Below are 22,474 nucleotides of genomic sequence, written 5' to 3'. Positions count from 1 at the left end.
TTATGATGAATAAAATCAACAGTGTAGGCAGTGTGTTATCTCTTCTTTGACAATTTGTAGGTCAAAAGAATTTGAGTACAGGCAGCAATTCTAGAATATAACTCAACTGCATAGCATGTTACTAGGCTGAGGTCAATTTTATGTTATCTTTTTCTGTGCTTTCAGTTTTCTTGCATTTTAAAAAAGAAACTAAACAGCCAATCCAGCAGAGTGGCATAAGGAATGCACAGCTTACCAAACTCCATTGTCAGTGATAGTAAATACAACAGTGGATAACGTGGCAGAGCAGAGAGGAAAAGCAAACAGTGTCATGAATTTCTAGATATATTAAGCATCGGAAAAGTAATTAATATCTAGCAGGCTAATATTTGATCTAGAAAGTATTAATAGGGCCTTGATTTTAATATTTGGATCTAGCACTAATTTATCTAATCTTTTACAGTTAGATTATAATAATTTTTTTCTACAAAGGATGGAAGCTACATCATAGCCAAATAATAATATGCTATCTGTATATGCAAAACAGCTCAATTATTTGAGGCAATTAAACTAATATTTCAAGAGTGACTTGAAAGGAGGTTATCTTTGTAGGAAAGATTTCAATGAGAATTAGAAAAATAAAGCATTTTTTTGCTGTAATTCTGTGAAAAAAAGTACAAAATGGACCAAAGAAATTAGTCTTCAATGTTTAATGTTTATCATTACCAAAACCCAACTCTCTGATGACTTTTTTAATTATCTAGATGAAACTTTCTTGTTTTGCAAAAGTGATAATTTCTAAGGGAGGTTACTCTTGCTAGAGCTAGTTTTTACTGCTGCCTATACAAAAGCAAGAATAAAAATGGAAATAAAAATATGCTGCACTAATATTGTTTTCTAGATGTTTGCTCTTTGAAGCTTTCTTGGTATTATTTGCTGGTAATTTCTTAAATTAGAACCTTTCCCTTGTCTCTCTGATTTAAGTAAACAATAGCGTTTCACATACTAAAGCTTTTATTTTAAAAAATCTCAAAAATCTTACTAATAACCACATTACCCCTTGCAGAAATTCCTGGATAAAAATGGTTCAGAAATGGGAAAGACATATGTAAATGGCAAGCCTCAGGATCAGAAAAGCCAGTGACTTAACCACAGTCCTGGATAGACGGTTATGAAATTCTGATTTTCATACCCCAGCATGATATTCTACTTCACTGTGACAAAATTGCTCCCATGAAGTTTAGTAAATCAACTACCAGACCTTACTAACTTAAGCTCAGGGAGAAAATAATAATATAAACATTGGAGTAGGTTTAGCTTGGCCAATTTGTGGAAGAACTCAAAGCTACTTCTAATTAGTAAGACAAAAAGTCTTCTGATATGTTAAAGGATATAGGTCCTGCCAGTTGGTTCAGTCCTTCATGTTGTGTACTGACTCTCAAACATGTCACCATTTTTTGTGCTAGTTTCTTGGATACTGACCACATAGTCTAAGACAGAAGCACAACTAATACACTGTTATTTTAAGTTATATTTGTTTCAGCTGTTCTATCTTAGAATGCAGTGAGTTCTAGTATTTCCAGTTAAATGATGTTATATCACTGCATTAAAATGTCTAGTGTAAGAGGGAAGCAGTGGTTTTACATATGATTTTAATAGATTACTTTTACTGTCCAGTGGATAAGAGTAATGAGCCAAGAGAGTAATGGTGAGTGCTTTTCAAGGTGTATGCATGTCTTCCATTATTGTGAGATGCAAAGTGAGGGATCAATACTTTGGGAAGCTTAGGAATGTACACCCATGATGATCTGCAGATGTGGACAGAGTTCTCATGTGGATGGTTACAAAACACATCAAATACACCAGTGATTGAAATGTTTCATTTATAGAGAATATCACAGCTATACTGAAATGATTTCCAGATAGTTTTACTCACAGATCTAAAATTAGGATTCCATAACTTATAGGCCATTAAAGCAAGTTAAAACAACAAACACACAAAAATAAGAATACAGTGGATAACGTGACATCCAAATTTCACTTGATGTTTAACGTTAGTGTGCATTTTGAGTTCTCTCTTTAAATCCACTTCCATTCTTCTTGATCAGCTCCTCACCATCTAAAACCTGTTTTTTGAATTTATTGCCATACTTATCTTACTAAAAGACAAATCTAATTATTGCTCTGCCCTTGAAACTCTTGCTTAGGTACCTGTTGCCTAAAGATGACACTTAAAAGCCAAATTTTTCTCACAAACTATTCCCAACTACCAATTTCATTGGTCAATACTATCATTTTTATATTTCCATAAAATCATACTACTTTTCAAAATGCCATTTGTTTTAGAAGGGCTACTCTTAGTTTTTCTGGCAGAGAAATGTATGTTAATGCATTTCCTGGTTGGTCTCATGTTTCCCACTTTACACTATGAGCATAAATCCTTGCTTCTTCTTTACCTGCACATTCTGTACTTAAATTATTGTTTCAATTTAAATTATTATTTCAATTATTATTCTTTGCTTTAATGAATTTATTTAGAAATTGGTAGCCACTATTAACATTACCGCATCTCTAATGCTTGGACTCAGCATACTTTAGATGCTTTTAAATATGTGTCCATTTGAATTGACCATATTTAACTTCATTATCTTTTTCCCTCATAAGTCACAGATCAAAGAATATTCCCTTTTAAGCAGATATTAACAGGGGAAATACACACCATTGTTTCAGAAAGTAATTATGCAGATTGATTCTCCTACTAGGAAATTAGAAAATTCACTCAGCACCACAGCTGTGGGACTTAATTTATAGAATCAGCTATATTTTGAAAACTTTGAAAATCTGCCAAAAGAGAAAATTATAAGATTGATTCTGTAAATGATGGTGTTCAGAGTTAAACTACTTCTCTGATGGATTTGTTAGAGAGGATTTTTTCCCCAGCCGTATTTTTTTATTTTCTTGCTTTTGATCAATGGATAACTTCTGTTTCATCCTACAGCAAATAATTCTACCTGCATAAAATGTAAACCTATAATCATTTGTGAAAAATAAAGGCAGTACTTTATATATTTAGATAAGATAAATGAATCGTGAACATAATGTCCTTTACTTCAAATACTACACTCTCATCCCACACCCCCTGTTCTGTAGAGCATTGTCACTAAAATAACAAACACGATGGGTGGCAGGGGCAGTGGAGGAAACTAAATATTTTTTTAGCCATACACTGCTGAAATGAGGCATTATCACATGAGCCAGTCTTCCAATTTAGAACACACTCATTCCTTAATTTAGTTTGACGTGAATGCACATACAGATAAGTGCATATAGCCTCAGTGTACAGTTTGATTCATTTTACAAATGGAACTCACCCATACACCAACATATAGAAGCCCTTCATACTCCCTTCTAATCATGATCTTACTTCCACCCCAGGGAAGCCATTAGCCAAACTTTTAACATCATGGATGCTAATTTTTGTACTCTATGCAAATTGCATATTAAATAGTTACTTTTTTCATTCTGGCTTGTTTCCCTCAATACTATGTTTGTGAGTAGCTACATTTTGTTCATTCTCATTGCTGTATAGTATTGCATTGTATGACTACACCAAAATTTATTTATCCATTCAACTGTTAATAGGCCTTTGAGTAGTTTTGAGGTTGGCTTTATGAATACTGTTGCTATGAATATTCATGTGCACATCTTTTGGAGAACATATTTATGCATTTTTCCAAATGTTAAACCCATCTTATATTCCTAGAATAAACCACACTTTTCGTGATATATTATCCTATTTATATGTTGGTGGATTTGATTTTCTAGGATTGGATTTAGGATTGTTGCATTTATGTGACTAAAAGAAATTAGTCTGTAATTTTCCTTTCCTTTAATGTTTTGTGAAGTTTTCTTATTGGGTTTTCCTGAGTCTTATAAAATATGGGTTGGAAAGTGTTATCTCTTTTTTTTTCCTACTCTGAATTAGTTTGTTTAATAGTGGTGTTATTCCCTTAAATATTTGGAAGAGCTCACTGATAAGGTTATATGGATCTGGAGTTTTCTTTCTTGGAATGTTTCTAATGATAGATTAAGTTCTTTCATAGATATGAGATTATTAAGATTTTCAATTTCTTCTATCAATTTAGGCTATAGATTTTTCCTCAAACATATCCTTTTCATACAATTTTCTAAAGTAATTGGCATTAGGTTGTTAATAATATTAATTTATTTGATGCTTGAATGATACTAGTGATGATTTATTTTGTATTCCTAATACTGACAACTGTTTTTTCTTTCTTTTTTATTGATCAGTTTGTAGGTACTTATGAATTAAATTAATATTTTTATAGATTGTATATGTTTGAGATTTGAATTAGTTTTTCTCTAATTTCTTGAGATGGATGTGTAAATATTGATTTTCAGCCTCCTTTCTAACAGATTTTTTAAAAACCATATTTAATTGATCTTTTCTCTAAAAACATTTTTCTTTTGGCTTTTTATACATAAAATATTTTTCCACTGGATATAGAATTCTAAGTTATATTGTTTTAGCACTTTTCAAAAGGCCATGTCCTCATTTTCTAGCTTTTATTATTTTTATGTTTAGTTTCAGTATCCCTGCTTCTTTGAATGTAATTTGTCTTTTTTGCTTGGCTGGTATTAAGATTTTCTCTTTGGATTCCTACACTGTAACTTGGATATATATTGCTTGGAGTTTGTTGAACTTCTTGAGTCTGGATTAATGTCATCCATCAATTTTGGAAAATTTTCAGTCATTACATCTTCACTATTTCTGTTGCCAAATTTGCTCTCTTTTCTCCCTGTGAGAATAGATTTATGCAACTACCAGACTTATTGAGTTTGTTCCACGTGTCTTTCACCAATTTTCTCTGAATTTTTCTCTCTGAACATCAGTTTTGCATTTTTTTATTTATCTGTTTTTTAATTCACTAAATCTTCTCTGGCTAACATGCTATTGAATTCAACCACTGAAGTTCTTAATTTCAGATATTTTATTTAGTTTAAAATGTCCACTTAATTTGTTTTTATATGTCCCAGTTTTTAATTGAAAATTTTTTCATTATTTTATGTCTTTATCCCATTTTTAATCTATTTCATTAATATAGTTATCATAATCATCTTAAAGTCCAGTTCTGTTCATGCGGACATCCATGTTCTTGTTCTAATGTCAATTCCTTAAAATTATTATTGGTCATATAGTCTTGATATTTTGCAAGTTTTGTGTTTGGATTGTGTAAAAGTAACCATAGATACTCCAGATTGTGTAAACCTCAACCAGACAGGGTTAATTCTTATCTCTGTTAGGCAGAGAATGTGAGGGCTGTTGACCTCAATCCAAATTAGATTATGATTTCAGTAAAGTCATCTTACCTCTGGTTTGCTCTGCTTTCTAGGTCATGAAGCTTTCTGCCAGAGCCAAACCTGAGTTTTACCCACTAGCTGGCCTATTCCCCATGAAAAAAACTTTTTTTTAAATAACCACCAGTACACTCCTACAAAATTTACCCTGACATTCAAAGTTTGCAGCCTTACAACAAAGTAATTTTTAAGTGGGTGCAGAGCAATATAGGGGCTCTCCCCACTCTTGCTCTTTCGCATTCTAGCTTTGCATAACTTGCGAAAGATCTGCTGGTTACTCTTTCTCTAGGAAGATTCCTCTTCCTAGAACGAGTCACAGTTCTCAGGCTCTAACCTACACTAAAAATTAGTATGTACTACCAGAATAAAAATTGCTGGGATCCTCAATTCACCCCTGAATGATTCTCTCCTCTCTGGAATTTTATTCCATTAGTCATGATTTTTACAGCTTTCTTATGATTTTAGTATATGAGTATTGTAATAAATTCATATATTGTAGTTTCTTTTAGTAGCTGAATGAACATTCAACAATCTACATAACTTACGTGAAAGTGAAGTGCTCCAGAACTGAATTTACTTTTTTACCCTAACAACATGATTTGAACACTTAAAAGTTTAATACAGAATATATTTCTATTTTCTCTCAATAAATTTATGAAAGAAATTTAAAATAAAAATTAATTAAACTATATTGAAATTGATAATTAAAATTTACCAATTCATTAGGAGATCATCTCTTCATAATTATTTCTCAATAATTATAGGCATATCTCATCTTATTGCATTTTACAATTACAAATTGAAGGTTTGTGGCAATCCTGCATTGAGCAAGTCTGTCAGTACCATTTTTCCAAAAGCATGTGCTCACTTCTTGTCTCTGTGTCGCATGATGACAATTCTCACAATATTTCAAACTCTTCTTCATTATTATATCTTTTATGGTGCTCTGTGATCAGTGATCTTTGACATTATTATTGTAATTGTTTCGGGGCCCCATGAACCAATATAAAATGACAAACTGAATTGATAAATGTTGTTTGTATTCTGACTGGTCCACCAAATGGCCAATCCTCATGTCTCTTCCTCTTTTCAGGGATGCCTATTCCTTGAGATAAAACAATATTGAAATTAGACCAATTAATAACCTCACAAATTTCAGCTTTAAAAACATATATAGACTGAAAGTGAAGTGATATAAACAGATAATCCATGCAAATGAAAACCAAAGGAGAGCAGGGGTACCTATAGTTATATCAGAGAAAATACACTTTAAATCAAAAACTGTGACAAGGGACAAAGAATAAGGTCGTTACATAATGATAAAAGAGTCAATTCATCAAGATGATAGAAAAATTTAAATGTATATATGCATCCAACATCAGAGTACCTATATATGTAGACCAGATATTATCTAATCTGATGGGAGAAATAGACAACAATATAATATTGGTAGGAAACTTCAATACCCTGCTTTCAAGAATTGATAGATCGGACATAAATCAATCAGACAACATTGGAATTGAACTACATGTTAGACCAAATGGATCTAAAAGACATGTCTATAACATTTTATCCGATAGTAGCAGAATATACATTCTCCTCTAGCACACGTGAAACATTATCCAGGAGAGATCATAGGTTAGGACACAAAACAATCCTTAACAAATTTAGGAAGATCGAAATTATTTCCAGCATCATTTCCAACCACACAATTGTATGACTCCAGAAATCTATTACTGAAAAATAAATAAATACTAGAAAATTCACATATGAACAGAAACTAAATAGCATGCTCCTAAACAAACAATGGATCAAAATAAAATCAAAAGGGACTTTAAAAAATCTTCAGACAAATGAAAATGGAAAAACAACATACTGAAACTTACGGGAGGCTAGAAAAGAAGTTCTAAAAGGAAAGTGTAAAGTGATGAATGCCTACAAAAAGGAAAAAAAAATCTAAAATATACAACCTAACTTTATACTACAAGCAACTTGAAAAAGAACAAACAAAAGACAAAGTACAAGAAAGTAAATGAAAAGATCAGAGCAGAAATAAAGAAATAAAAAGTAGAAAATCAATTGAAAAGATCAACAAAAGAACTGTTTTTTAAAAAATGATAAAGTTGACAAACCTTTAATTAGAATGACAAAGAAAAAATGAGAGAAGCCTGAATAGACAAAATCAGAAATGGAGGAGACATTACAACTGATTCTACAGGAATACAAAGGATCATAAGAGACCACTATGAAGAATAATGCAGCAACAAATTGGATAACCTAGAATAAATGGATAAATTCCTGGATGTATACAACCTACTAAGACTAAATTGTGAAGAAATATCAATTCTTAATTGATGGATAGTAAAAAATTATATCAGTAACAATAATATAAAAACCTCCCAACATAGAAAATCTTAGTATCTGATGGCTTCACTGGTGAATACAATTGAACATTAAAGAAAAATTAATACAAATCTTTCTCAAATGTTTCCAAAACACAGAAGAGGAAAGAACACTTTCAAAATTATTTTATAAGGCCAGCATTATCTTAATACCAAAGTCATACAAGGACCCTATACGAAAATGTATGCAAAACTTTGAACAAAATACAGCCAACCCTTAAGCAATGAAAGAGTTAGGAGTGCTGATATCCTTCACAGTAGAAAATTTATGTATAACTTTTGACTCCCCTAAAATTTAGCTATTAATAGCCAACTCTTGATCAGAAGTCTTACCAATAACAGGTCAATTAACACATATTTTGTATATTATATTTATATTAAATACTGTATTCTTATAATAAAGTAAGCTAGAGGAAAGCATTAAGAAAACCATAAGAAAGGGAAAACATATTTACTATTAAGTGAAAGTAAATCATCACAAAAATATTCATCTTCATTGTCTTAACATTGATTAGACAAAAGAGGAAGAGAAAGAGGTAGGATTGGTGGTATATATATACACAATGGAATGTGGTATATACATACATATATATGTATATATACACACACACACACACACACACACACAATGGAATGTTATACAGCCTTTAAAAATAGGTATCTTTCTGTCTCAGTGAGGACAGAGGGAGAAGAAAATCTATGTATAAGTAGATCCACACAGTTCAAACTTGTGTTGTTTGATGGTTAACTGGACAAGCAAATGAAATTCAACAGCACATTAAAAGAATCACTCACCATGAGCAAGTGGCATTTGTTCCTGGGATAATATGGTTCAAAATATGCAAATTAATAAATATGGCATATTACATTAGTAGAATGAAGTATGAAAATCATATGATCATCTCAATAGATGCAGAAAAAGCATTTGACAAAATTCGACATCTTTCATAATAAAATATCTCAACAAATCAGGAATAGAAAAAATGAACTTCAACACAATACAGGTAATATATGACAACCTCACAGGAAATGTCATATTCAGTGGTAAAAATCTAAAATCTGAAAGCTTTTTCTCTAAGATGAAGAGCAAGGCAAGGATGTCCACTCTCACTATTTCTATTTAACACATCACTGGAAGTTCTAGACAGAGCTGTGAAGCAAGAAACATAAATAAACACATCCAAATTGGAAAGGAAGAAGTACAATTATCTCTATTTGCAGAAAACATGATTTTATATGTATAGAACCTAAAAGACTTCCCCCAAAAATTGTTACAATCAATAAACAGATTCACTAAAGTTGCAGGACACAATATTAACGTGCAAAAATTAGCAGTGTTTCTTTACATTAATAACAAATGATCTGAAAAATAATTAGAAAAACAATTACCATGGGATCAAAAAGGTAAAATAGTTAGCATAAATCTAACCAAGGGGGTTAGATAGGTGAAACTCTTCAAAGAGAACCTGAAACCATAAAACTCCTAAAAGAAAGCATAGGGGAAAATCTCCTTGACATTAGTCTTGGCAATGAATTTTTTTTTTTTTTTGATATGACACAGAAAGCACAGACAGCAAAAGCAAAAGTAAACAAGTGGGACACTACATTAAGCAAAAATGTTCCTGCATATCAGAGTAAACAATCAATGAAGTAAAAGGAAACCTACAGAATGAAATAAAATATTTAAAAACTATATGTCTGATAGAAGGTTTCAATCTAAGATATATTAGGAATTCACGTAATTCAATAGCATAAAAAACAAGTAATCATTAAAATATGATCAAAGACCTGAATAGACATTTTTCCATAAAAGACATATAGAAAGCCCACTGGAATACATGAAGGTGCTTAACACCACTAATTATCAGGAAAATGCAAATTATAACCACAATTAGATTATCTCCTCACACCCGTTAGAATGGCTTTTATCAGAAAGTTCAAAGATGACAAGTTTTGACCAGGAGAAAAGGTAACCCTTAAATGCTTGTGGTGGGAATGTAAATTTGTACAGTCATTGTGGAAAATGTTATGGAGGTTCCTCTAAAAATTAAAAAGAACTATTGACCAGGCACAGTGGCTCACACCACTCTTGTGTTCATTACAGCATTATTCACAATAGCTAACGTATGAAAATAACCTAAGTATCTGCAGATAGACAAATGGCTAAAGAAAGGTTGTATATATACACAGTGGAATATTACACAGCCTTTAAAAGTAGGAAATCCTGTCATTTATGACAACATGAATAAACCTGGAGGACATTATTCTAACTGAAGTAAACCAGACACAGAGAGACTTATATCACATTATCTCACTTATATATAGAAACTAAAAACATGGACTTTATAGAAATAGAATGGTAGTAACTAGGTGTCGAAGACTGGGGCAAAGAAGAGATGGTCAAAGCCTACAAACTTTTGGTTATAAGTTGAGTAAGTTCTGGAAACCTAATAATGTACAGCGTAGTGACTATAGTTAATAATTTATTGGATATTTGAAATCTGTTGAGAGAGATCTTAAGTATCACTTAAGGTAAGATATTAAGTATTCTCATCACACACACATAAAAGGTAATTATGTGTGGTGAAGGGAAATGTTAATTTGCTTTATTGTTACAATCATCTCACAATGTATACGTATATTAAAACATCATATTGTACACTTTAATATATAAAATTTTTATTTGTCAATTGTACTTAAATAAAGCTTGAAAATGCCAATAAAAATGAAATTATGGATTAATATGTTCAATTTATTAAAAGCTAATAAAAATAAGACAGCCCACAGATAATTAGACAAATATCAACAGGTAATTAATAAAAAGGAAAATAGATATTTCAAATAAAAATATAAAATAGTACCTAAAATCACTAACATCTAGAGAAACATAAATCAATAATGAATTATCAGTTCTCATTCATTAAGCTGGAAAAAATTGTAAGCACTGAAAATCTCTGTGTTGATAAGAATGCAAGAAAAACTGATATTCTAATTTACTTACAATACATATTAACTTTTAAAATATTTAAAAGGGATACTAATTGGTACTAGTAAAATAAATTTAATATTTAATGAATTAATATTTTTAAGAATTTACTTCTTTTAGCCAAAAACATGTGTCTAGAAATGTATCACATACACAAGTTCATATGTGCATAAAGGGCATGTGTAATGTTTGTTATTGCAAGTTTATTCGTAAGAGGAATACTCAGGACATCTTAAATATCTATCACTATTCAATTATTTTCTAAATATATTGACGTATTAGATAGTATGCAATCTCAAAAAAGAAGGTACATACTGGAAAAGAAAGCAATCCAACACTTTAAGTGGCATTAAAAAGCCAATTTCAGAACAATACGTAAAAGGATTCATTTGGGTATTGTATAAGTGTGATACATACATACATGCACATGAATGTGTAGAAAAAGAAGCTGAGATGTACATGTCTAAATATGAATCATGATTGTCCTTGAAAGAGGGGTTGGGATTAAGGAAGCAAAAGAGAGGCTTTGATGTATCAGCGTGTGTAAATCTTTTTGTATGAATCTGTTTGAAATGAGAATGTGTTTATACAATTTTTTCCAGAATAATTTATTGGACCAGTTGACCAATAAATGTTATGTTGCCAACAAGGGCTGTGAAGAAATCAAGGTTTACCTCATATGATTTGCTAACCCTGGACACTTTCGATTGAAGGCCATTTCTTGGTCTTTGGGGATTAAATTAAGCTGTACAAGTCATCTAACTTTGAAACAATCTTCAAGTATCATTTTTAATGCTTTCATTAGAAACATTTTATGCTGTACTTTATGCTGGTTTTCAATGATGCAGGATTAAATAATGTACAGTGCCATCCTTAAGATGTTTTATAATCAAGATATTGATTCATACATAAAAGCTTTCAATGCAATGTGGTAATCACTCCTAAAAAAGGATAAAGTAGGGGAAATAGAGCTTTGTCCAAAGTATTATACTATGGAACAACAGAATATGAAGGAACCCCATTCTCTGCCAGAGTATTTTAGAGAAAGTGAATTTGTTATAAATATTCAAAAATTAGTATGAGTTTTAAGTTAAAATCTATATTTCTAGCTTCTTTAAAACTTTCAATAGATCAGGAAACATCATTTTCCCACAAGGCAGAAAATATCTGAAGTTCAATGATTAATGCATTCTTTTAGCCGAATAGTTTCCACTTCTAGGTAATTTCCCTCTGTATCTCTTACACATACACACACACCATGTTAGCATTTATCCCTCCTTAGCACACTTCTCATATAAAGAAAGCTCTTGCCTCTCCAACAGCCACTTTCCTTACTAACATGACCTTATTGACTCCTACAGATGTTTTGTATGTTGCCACTTATTCCAGATGGCAGAGTGGAAAAAAATGGCCTACAAAGTTTTGGTGTGGTGGCAGGTTAAAAAGAGATTTCTCCATTTTAATCACTCCTAAATAAGGAAAAAAAAAACATGCATTAGCTGCAGTTAGAATCACATTGCAGAAATATCCCCATGTTTCACATATTAATTGTAACCTTTGTAAAAAAAAAAACATAAAAGTTATTATGAAATAAATTCATAGCAGAATTCATTTCTTCAATGCTGTATGTTTTCTACAATGGCACTTGCATTTCAGATGTTCACATGGTGATGTGGCTTGACTGTGTCCCCACCCAAATCTCATCTTGAATTGTAGGTCCCATAATTCCCACGTGGCATGGGAGGGAGCCAGTGGGAGGTAATTGAATCATGGGGATGGGTCTTTCCCAAGCTGTTCTCATGATAGTGAGTAAGCCTCACAAGATCTGATGATTTTATAAAGGGGAGTTCCCCTGCACATGCTGCCTTGCCTGCCACCATGTAAGACGTGACTTTGCTCTTTATTCACCTTCCATCGTGATTGTGAGGTCTCCCCAGCCATGTGGAACTGTGAGTCAATTAAACCTCTTCCCTTTATAAATTACCCTGTCTTGGGTTTGTCTTTATTAGCAGTGTGAGAACAGACTAATACACATGGGCTTTTGCCTTGCAGCTTTATCTTATGTGTCTTTCCTCAAACCATTTTTCTACTTAATACAAAGAAAAACTGACAGCTTTTCTGCTTAAAGAGCCCTAGGATCACTTGAGATCTTTTGCACTATGCACAAGGGTACACAGAATAAAATTAAGTTCCTGAATAAAAGAAAGGATTGCATGAAAAACAACCACCAGCCACTAGCTCAAATCAGTAGCAGTTTAAACATGTGGCTTAGAATTCCATTCTAGAGGTTACTTGGGGTTTTACTTCTTTAAGTCTACGGAGATATCTCGTAGCCCTTGGTAACTTGCTTAGCTTATGCTCTCCAATCTAGTGGCTTCTTTACAGGATTTTAGTCAAGTGAAGAATGTGGCAGATTTCATTTACTGAATATGGCCTTAATACTGTCTTCCATTCCTTATGCTCTTCAATGCAATTTTGACCCTCCTCTTATTGAGAAGTATGTCTGTGTTCTCTCACCTAGAATCTAGGCAGGCTTGTGATCAGAGCAGACATAAAACTTTGACTTTTAAGAGTAGGTCACAGAAAGGTAATTCATCCTCTTCCTACTTTCTTTGGAGTGTTCGCTTGAGGAACACAGCCATCATACTAGGAGGCACCTCAGGCTACATAGGAAGGCAATGGGTGGATGTCATAGCTGATATCTCTAGCTGAACTTCTATCAGATTGCTAGCATCATTCATCAAACTTGTAATGCAGACAATTCCAAAAGGGTTTGATATAGTTTAGATATTTTTCTCCATCCAGATCTCAGGTTAAAATGCAATCCCCGATGTTGGAGGTGGATCCTGGTGAGAGGTATTTGGATAATCCCTCATGAATGTCTTGGGCCATCAACTTGGTAATAAGTGAGCTCTCACTCTAAGTTCACAAAATATCTGGCCATTTAGAAGTGTGCACTTCCCCTCTGACTCTCACTTGCTCCTGTTTTCACCATGTGACATGAATGTTCCTCCTTTACCTTCTGCCATGACTAAAAGCTCCCAGAGGCTTCGCCAGAATCCAAGCAGATGCCAGCACCATACTTCCTGTAAAGCCTGCAAAACCATGAGCTAATTAAACCTCTTTTCTTTATAAATTACCTGGTCTCCGGTATTTCTTTATAGTGACACAAGAATGGCCTAACAAAGGGTTTTAGCCCCTAGCCATTAAGTCATACCCCAGCCTTTGAGTCTTCCCACCCCTGAGATCCCAGATATTATGAAGCAGATAATACCCGTCCCCACTGTGTCTTGTCCAAATTTTTGTCACAAAGAGCCTGCTATCATAGCAATATAGATGCTTTATGCCACTATGTTTTGGAGTAATTTGTTTTATAAATATAATCAATTGAGTATTGAGTGGTCCCCTTGAATACAAGTAATAGTTTTCATACCTTTTGTATTTTCCACTCCACCAACTCCAGTCTTGACATAAAAGGAGATAGTGGAAAATAGAGAAATGAGAATGCTTTAATGTTAGACAGACCTAAGGTGAAATCTTATTTCTGCCCCTTATGCATTCTAAGGTGTTAGGCAGGTTACTTTGAAACCACCTTTGCGAAGATTGTGATAGTGAGAGAAATCTATGTCCTCAAAATTTAGGCATTTCATTTGAATTGGGCATGTTGTATATTGTCTTTGCTAGACGATTTAAGGACAAAAAATTCTTCTGTGACCTTTTTGATAATGGTTTGACTTGCCTGTTTTATAGCCATTAGATTCTAGGTAAGACCTGTGGACATACGGTGTCAGCCGAGCACCTTACTATGCTGGGAAAAGTCAGACATTGTCTACAGTTCTGTCCTTGTCTTGGGATCTGCAATCTGATATATGGTTAAAATTGCTTATTTACTAGGTTCATCACAAAAAATAAAAGTTGCTAAGAGTTAACATTGTAACATATGTAATTGAGACTGGTAGGGACATAGTTTTACATGTGAGGAGTATAAGGAAAATGGAATGTGTTTTGGTAAAAGATTATAAGAAGGCATGGGGATATAGTTTTTGTTAAAGGGAAAGTAATTCGGTCTCATTTAGAGATTTTAAGGATTGTCCTAAGTTAAAAGAATGGTAGGATAAAACCAAAGAAAAAGTAGATTTGTGAAAAATTGGTATTTTAAAGGAAGTTTTGTGGGCATGAGCAAGTTGGCCAAAACCTAAAGGGAGTTAGTTAGTTTTTCTATAAATTATACATTAAGATAGAAAGCACACTGATACAGGACCAGAATCTGGGCCCATATGTCAGAATAACATGGTTTCCTTGGAGCATTGATCTGCTCTTTAATAGAAAATTGTAAAAAGTTACAAAAGTTTTATAAAAATCTTACCTTACGGTCAAAATGATTAAGAATGGATAGATTTGTTTATAAGGTTTCATTAGAAATTGTGTTTAACATTAATAGTACACTAATGCAAAGGTGGAATTTGCATTTCTCTTTTTAACAAGATTGTTGTGTAATATTGAGAGATAAAGAAATATTTTTGTTTGCCTTTCTAGTAAATTGTAGGAAAACAAGGAAAAACAAGAAAAGAGCGAATAGACAGGTTTACTTGGCCATATGTTGTCTTATTTGGTCTTGTTTGGAAAGCTGAGCCTCCTCTATTGAAGACAAAAGGTTCTTGCCTTTTGAAATTTTTGAGTTATCACTTCAAATAGATTAATGATCTGTGATATTACTTTGTGATATCAAGTGTTTTAAACTTTTAATATTTGATAAACCTTCCCAAATCAAAATTTAAAGTTATAAATGCAGCCCTTGTTGACATCATTAACATTTAGATACTAGCTTCCCTGAAGTCCAGAAGAGACATATGGTTTATCTGGTATGTGAAAATCATGCAGGAAGCATTGTCAACTATGAAATGGTGTTTGTTTTTTGGGGGCTGTATTTGTATAAATATGTTATTAGTGTGCATTCCAGAATTGTGTGAGACTCCTATAATTCTGTTTTTTGTTTTTTGTTTGTTTGTTTGTGTTTTCTTTTTCTTTTTAGAGACAGTGTCTTGCTGTCACCAGATGAGTACAGTGGCATGATTATGGCTCAGTGCAACCTCAAACTCCTAGCCCCAAGTAATCTTCCTGCCTCAGCCACCTGAGTAGTTGGGACTACAGAGGTGTGCCACCACACCTGGCTCTGGCTCCCATAATTCTGATGTGACTTAGTGTATGTTATCAGTAATAATTATGATTGTTATGTTAAATTATTATATGCCATAAAAATATCAACATTTCCATGTCAATTGCATCATTAATAATGGCTGTTCTGAGACTTTCATCATCCACAATTGTTTTACTTTGATCCTCTTCAAAGGGTGGTTTTATAATCAGCTGTAGGACTTTAACAGGTACTTTTGAATACAGGTTTCTGATAACTTCAGTAACTGTGCCAGTGGAATAGTGAAAACAAACTTCCCGGACTCTCATGGAGGGCTGATGCATTCATAAATATCAAGAACACAGAACAGGAGTTAGTTGCACAGACTGAACTAATAGAAAACTGAAATAATGATTTTATGACTTTTTGCTTGAAACATTACTGATAGTTTTTGTTTTGTTTTACTCAAAAAGCTTCTTTACTTTTGAGATATTTACAGCTTTTAAGCTATTGAGTAAATTTTACTCTTGTGGACAAAATGTAAAATATATTTCTTTCTGTCTACTTAATTTCTCCAGAACTTGGAAACTATTTGTAAGTATTCTTTATTTATGGCAATACAGTTATTTGTATAAGCTCAATAAGCATCTAGTTTCCTTTGTAACAGTATATAATTAGATTTTTGTTGTTGTTGTTGTTTGTTTTTTATTTACCAAGGCTTTGACTAGAATGATATATATTCAGACTACTTTGAGGAATTGAGGTTGACTTATAAAGCCAATAACATTCCCTTGGGGAAACTGGCCTAATACTTTGTCCTGTACAGGGTTCTGACCTGTGGTGATTAAAAAATGTCATTTTCTGACAGACCCAGGAACCTTAAGTTATGTTGGGACCTTAAGAAGAGAGGAATTCATCCAATTCATACAGGTATCTGCAGGCACAGATAAATCCTTGGCTAGGCTTGGGAGGCTTTTAAAAGGTTTAATCTGAGATTCCTTATGAAAAAGTTCCAGCAAAGCCTATTTAAACAAGCCTATATGGCAAATGATTATTCTGGTTGCATTGTCTGTGAATAATTAGACCAAGAAAAATAAGACTAAAACTGATTTTGCAAAGAAACTTGTCCTACTATGATTTGTCTTTGGTAAAAATGGAAAACTGAAGAGAGAAAAATTATGTTTCAGAAAAATACTGTAATACACATATTAATTTTATTTTAACTTTTCATAAGTGATTTTATTATTTATTTTTCATAAAGACTTTTAAAAATTCTTATTTTAGATTTAAGGGTACATGTGAAGGTGTGTTACTTATGTAAACACATGTCCCAGGGGTTTGTTGTACATATTATTTTATCACCCAGATATTAAGCCCAGTACCCAATAGTTATCTTTTCTGCTCGTCTCCCTCCTCCCACCCTCCCCACTCAAGTAAACCCCAGTGTCTGTTGTTTCCTTCTTTGTGTTCATAAGTTCCTATCACTTAGCTCCTATTTATAAGTGAGAACGTGCAATATTTGATTTTCTGTTTCTGTGTTAATTTGCTAAGGATAATAGCATCCAGCTCTATCCATGTTCCCACAAAAGACATGATCTGTTCATTTTTATGGCTGCATAGTATTCCATGGTGTCTATGTACCACATTTTCTTTATTTAATCTGTCATCGATGGGCATTTAGGTTGAATCCATGTATTTGCTATTGTGAATAGTGTTGCAGTGAACATTCATGGGCATGTGTTTTTATTCATGGACATGTGTTTTTATGGTAGAATGGTTTATATTCACATGGGTATATACCCAGTAATAGGATTGCTGGGGAGAATGGTAGCTCTGCTTTTAACTCTTTGAGGAATTGCCATAATGCGTTCCACAATGGTTGAACTAATTTACACCCCCACCAACAATGTATCAGGATTCCTTTTTATCTGCAACCTCACCAGCATCTGTTATTTTTTGACTTTTTAATAATAGACATTCTGACTGGTGTGAGATGGTATCTCACCTACAGCCATCTGATCTTTGACAAAGATGACAAAAACAAGCAATGGGGAAAAGACTCCCTATTCAATAAATGGTGCTGGGATAACTGGATAGCCATATGCAGAAGATTGAAGTTGGTCCTTTTTCTCACACCATATACAAAAATCAACTCAAGATGAATTAAAGACTTAAATGTAAAACCCAACACTATAATGACCCTGGAAGACAACATAGCCAATACCATCTTGGACGTAAGAATGGGCAAAGCTTTCATGACAGACAACAAAAGCAATCACAACAAAATCAAAAATTGACAAATGGGACCTAATTAAACTTAAGAGCTTCTGCAAAGAAAAAAAAAACTGTCAACAGAGTAAACAGAAAACCTACAGAATGGGGGAAAAGTTTTGCAAACTGTGCATCCAACAAAAGTTTATTATCCAGCATCTATAAGAAACTTAAATGAATTTACAAGAGAAAAACAAACAACCCCATTAAAAAGTGGGCAAAGGACATGAACAAACAGTTCTGAAAAGAAGACATATATGTGGCCAACAAGCATATGAAAAAAAGCTGAATATCACTGATCATTAGAGAAATGCAAATTAAAACTATACCTATTATTAGATTCCAGCCTTGTCCATTGTCTTTGACTCTCTGCTTATGACTACATATCTGATTAGTTCTTGAGGATACTCACCTGGATGCCTCAAGACTTCAGGTAAGTTCTACATGGACTCCCGAAGCTAAGAATCTCACTCCTTATTTGAGGGCTCATTATTTGTCTTACGGTCCACTGTTCACTTAAGTGCTGTACCAAAGCTGTGCATAACAATATTAATATTTATCATACAAACCTTAGGACCCCAACCAGGCACCCTGAATACATGCAGACAACTGCAAAGTGATTTCATTTTTCTCACCCCAGGCCCAGTCTCAACCACAGCTATACTCTCTGTCAGCAGAAAGAAGTTAGAGCATCATCAGCCTTTTCCCATCTCTGTAGCTCCCACCTCAGGATTGAGGTGTGCTGAAACCCAAGAAGGGAATTGAAAATGCCTTTGCAAAGATTATGATGGTGAGAGAAATCTAGCATGGCTGACTCTATCTTACTTCTATCCTCACAGGCTGGTTGTCTTTGCTCATTCCTGGGTATAGGCCAAGATAACCATGGGAGCAATTTAGTTTACAGTTTAACTTTTAAGCAAGGATGATAATAGTCCTTCCCTAAAACTGATTCTCTCCTTGTCCTAAAATTGCCTTTGTATGATTAATAAAATACCACAAGATTATAATTATGGGAGGGGCCTGAATTCTGCCAAGATGTAGGCATAGTGTTTATAATTCCTTACTACTCAGGAGTCACGTGACCAGAGGTCACAAGATTTGTGACTTCTCCAATTGTTCCTGTAGATATCATCACTACTAAGAACCGGAGATTAGTGTTTTAATGTTTTCCAGACTGACCACAGCCAGACTTACGACTCATGACCCAACCAGTCCTGTGGCCCCCATCCATAGGGAGACTTAGTGCACAAGGACTGTTTTCCACATCTCTATGATTGCATCCTCAACCAATCAGCAGCCTCCATTTCCTAGTTTGCTCCCCAAACTATCCTTTAAAAACCCTGACCTCTGAGCCTTTGGGGAGATTGAGTTCAGTGATAACTCCTTCTCTTGCATGGCTGGCCTTGTGTTAATTAAACTCTTTGTTTACTGCAATACCATGGTCTCAGTGAATTAGTTTTTTTTGTGCAGCAAGCAGGAAGAACCCGTTTGGCAATTACAATATGACATCTCTAAATACCTTTATCTTTAAAATAGTGACTCTTAATACTTGCTTCATAGAATTATTATAAAGAGAAAGTGAGACAGAATATTTAAAAAATACTTGTTTTATATTTAGCTCATGGTAAGCACTCAATAACACATGGATGTTTTACGTACTAAATGCTTTTGAATGATTTAATAGATTAGTCAATCAGTGAATTCACTATTGAGGCTACAGTTAAAGTTCTTATCTTACTTCTGGAACTGTGAGCTAAATTGCTAGTTCTTTTGGTTCTCGCTTGAAGGAGAACCTCCTAGAATAAGGCGGAATGCTCTTCCCCTGGTGATGCATATAGAACTGGCCTGGTATTTATTCTTCGATACACATTCCAGAACCATTGGATAAGTTGATTTCAAAGGTAACTCATCAATATGCTAAGTTGCTAAGCACATTCAGTTTGTCATTTTGTTCTTGTCGTTGCTGACAACTTCAAGGGGCACAGGAGAATGTTTGAGATTATTTACCTGCTAACCTACTATTCCATAAGGCTGTGATCATGTCTGTTGCTTCTAGGGTCTTCCTGAAGTAGCCTTCATTTGAGTGCCATTGAATTTTAGTGTCAAACATGGTGCTCTTCCTAAGAGTTTGCTTTATATTATGCCTCAGCTAGAATGCTGTAAGAAACTCCTTTTCAATGGCCTAATGTCAGTGAGATGTGACAAAGGATTTGACACCTAACTGCTTCTGAAAGACAGGAACATGTGTCCTATACAGCTGCTAAGCTAAGAAAGAAGAGAAAAAGTGGGGTTGGGGGAAGCTGAATCTGAAACATAGCAATGCCCCAAATTGAAACATTCCATGCCAACATAATGCCTCCCTTCTGTGCATGTATGAATGTCAAATGCATACAAAGTACCTGTTTATCTGCTCACAGTCAGTCCATTTTTACAGCTAAGCAGGAACACATTTGCTGACCCAGGGAACAAAAATGACATCATTACCTAATGAACTGTTGCAGAATTCATTTGAATGTGGCCATCCTTTTGAAAAGTATGAATCTTTTCAGTGATTAAAGTGATTTAGACAGGAGTAGTTCAGGGTAGACAATATTAATTTAGGAATGAGTCATTATGTTCAGCAGCAGTCTGGAACCTAATGAGCTGATTCAAATTCATTTAAATCACTCAGAAAATACATACAGAGGCTGCACAATATACATAATTTGGAACTAAAAGACATTTCCTCTAAAACCCAATATATTTCAATCAGTAGAAATAAAATAAATCCACAGATTTTTTTTTTTTTCCAAATTAGTTGGCTTCTTCAGTTCTGTGGTTTTGAAATTAACTAAGATTGTGGAATCACCTGAATTGAAAGCTTCATTTGCAAAAGAGTGAATAAAAAAGCTAATTAGTAATATTTTATTATTTACTTATATAAGAGATTTACCAACCAGGATGTACTATCATTTCAACTATTAGAGTTACTTTGGGGATTATGCTAGCAATCTTGGTCCTACTGGCAAAAAATTAAGAATGAGAAATAATTTAATAGTTATGAAATTTTATAAGATATATTTATAAGACTTAATGTGCCAAAATAAAAAAGAAAATGCATCAATTTTAGTAATTTTACACAAGGAATTATATGAGAAATAAATAGAAAAAATAAAACATTAAAAAAATGTCTTGAGGAGTCGTTATTTGCTCTTCTGCATTGAAAAAAAAATGTGATGCAATGAGAGATTTTCGGATACTAGTTGCTCAGGCTTGGCCATATGTGTTTTGTGGGCTTCTCTTCAATCGCATACATTATATTGATTAAAGTGAACTACCTGTGGGAATTCCAGAATCTTGACCAGAGATTATTTTGCTATTCCAGAGATTATATTGATAGGGGCATGAAACACCACCCTGGTCAATGGGATATAAATGGAAGTGTTGTGAGGACATCTGGGAAACTGTCTTTATTCTTAAGAAAAAATACATATCTAAAATCCCCCCCACCCACTCTATGTTTTTAGCATATGATGCTTATTAGCTAGCAGTCATTTTAAAACCTTGAGGGAAGTTCACAGAGAAGCTGACTGGAAGCTCTAATATCATCAAACCAATCTGTTAACTTGTCCTGAACCTACTCTCCACCTCTGTTTCTTCTTACATAAGTCTGTAAGTTCCTGTTTCTGAAGCCAGTGTCTGAAGGATTTAAAGATTCTGTAGCTGTACATATCCTAAATGGTACCCAGACTTTCATAAATAAGAATTATCCGATCTTCTTCACAGAAATAGTCTACTGCATTGAGCAAATCTTGTACTCAGGAAGATTTTCTTCTGTCTAGCTTTGGTATAAAGAACCTCTAAGCTTCTTTCTTTATACTGCAAGATGATTAAAAGTATACTTTTATAAATCGAAATTTAACTTCTGCTGACTTCCAGCTTGTGGTGTTAAGTTATATAAATTTAAAGAAAGCAGTTTTTCTCAGGGTGAAACTAATTGCATTGACCTAGAGATTAACATAAGGTGATACTGAGTTGTCTCCAGGCTCAGAAGGAGAGATCAGCTATTGCTGGAATGCTAATACCCTTCACTCCCTTCATACACAAAATGGGCTACTATGTTATCATCTCTCTTCTCCTGTGGGGTCTAAAATTTATCTTCCACTCATGAAAAGATAATTCCCTTGTTTTAAATATGGAGATAAGATTATTTACCCTGATGAGTGATGGAAAGATTAGAAGGGATGTGTATGTAATGTCTAGGACAATTTCTGCCTTCTAGCTATTTAGTAGAGAATGGCTTTTACCACTATAAGTGAGTTTGCTAAAGTCTTTGGAGGTGAG

The sequence above is a fragment of the Pan troglodytes genome, chromosome 2, assembly GCF_028858775.2.
Source record: "Pan troglodytes isolate AG18354 chromosome 2, NHGRI_mPanTro3-v2.0_pri, whole genome shotgun sequence".
NCBI lineage: Eukaryota > Metazoa > Chordata > Mammalia > Primates > Hominidae > Pan > Pan troglodytes.
The sequence above is the reverse complement of the archived record's forward strand: the minus strand, read 5'-3'. Positions refer to the sequence as shown.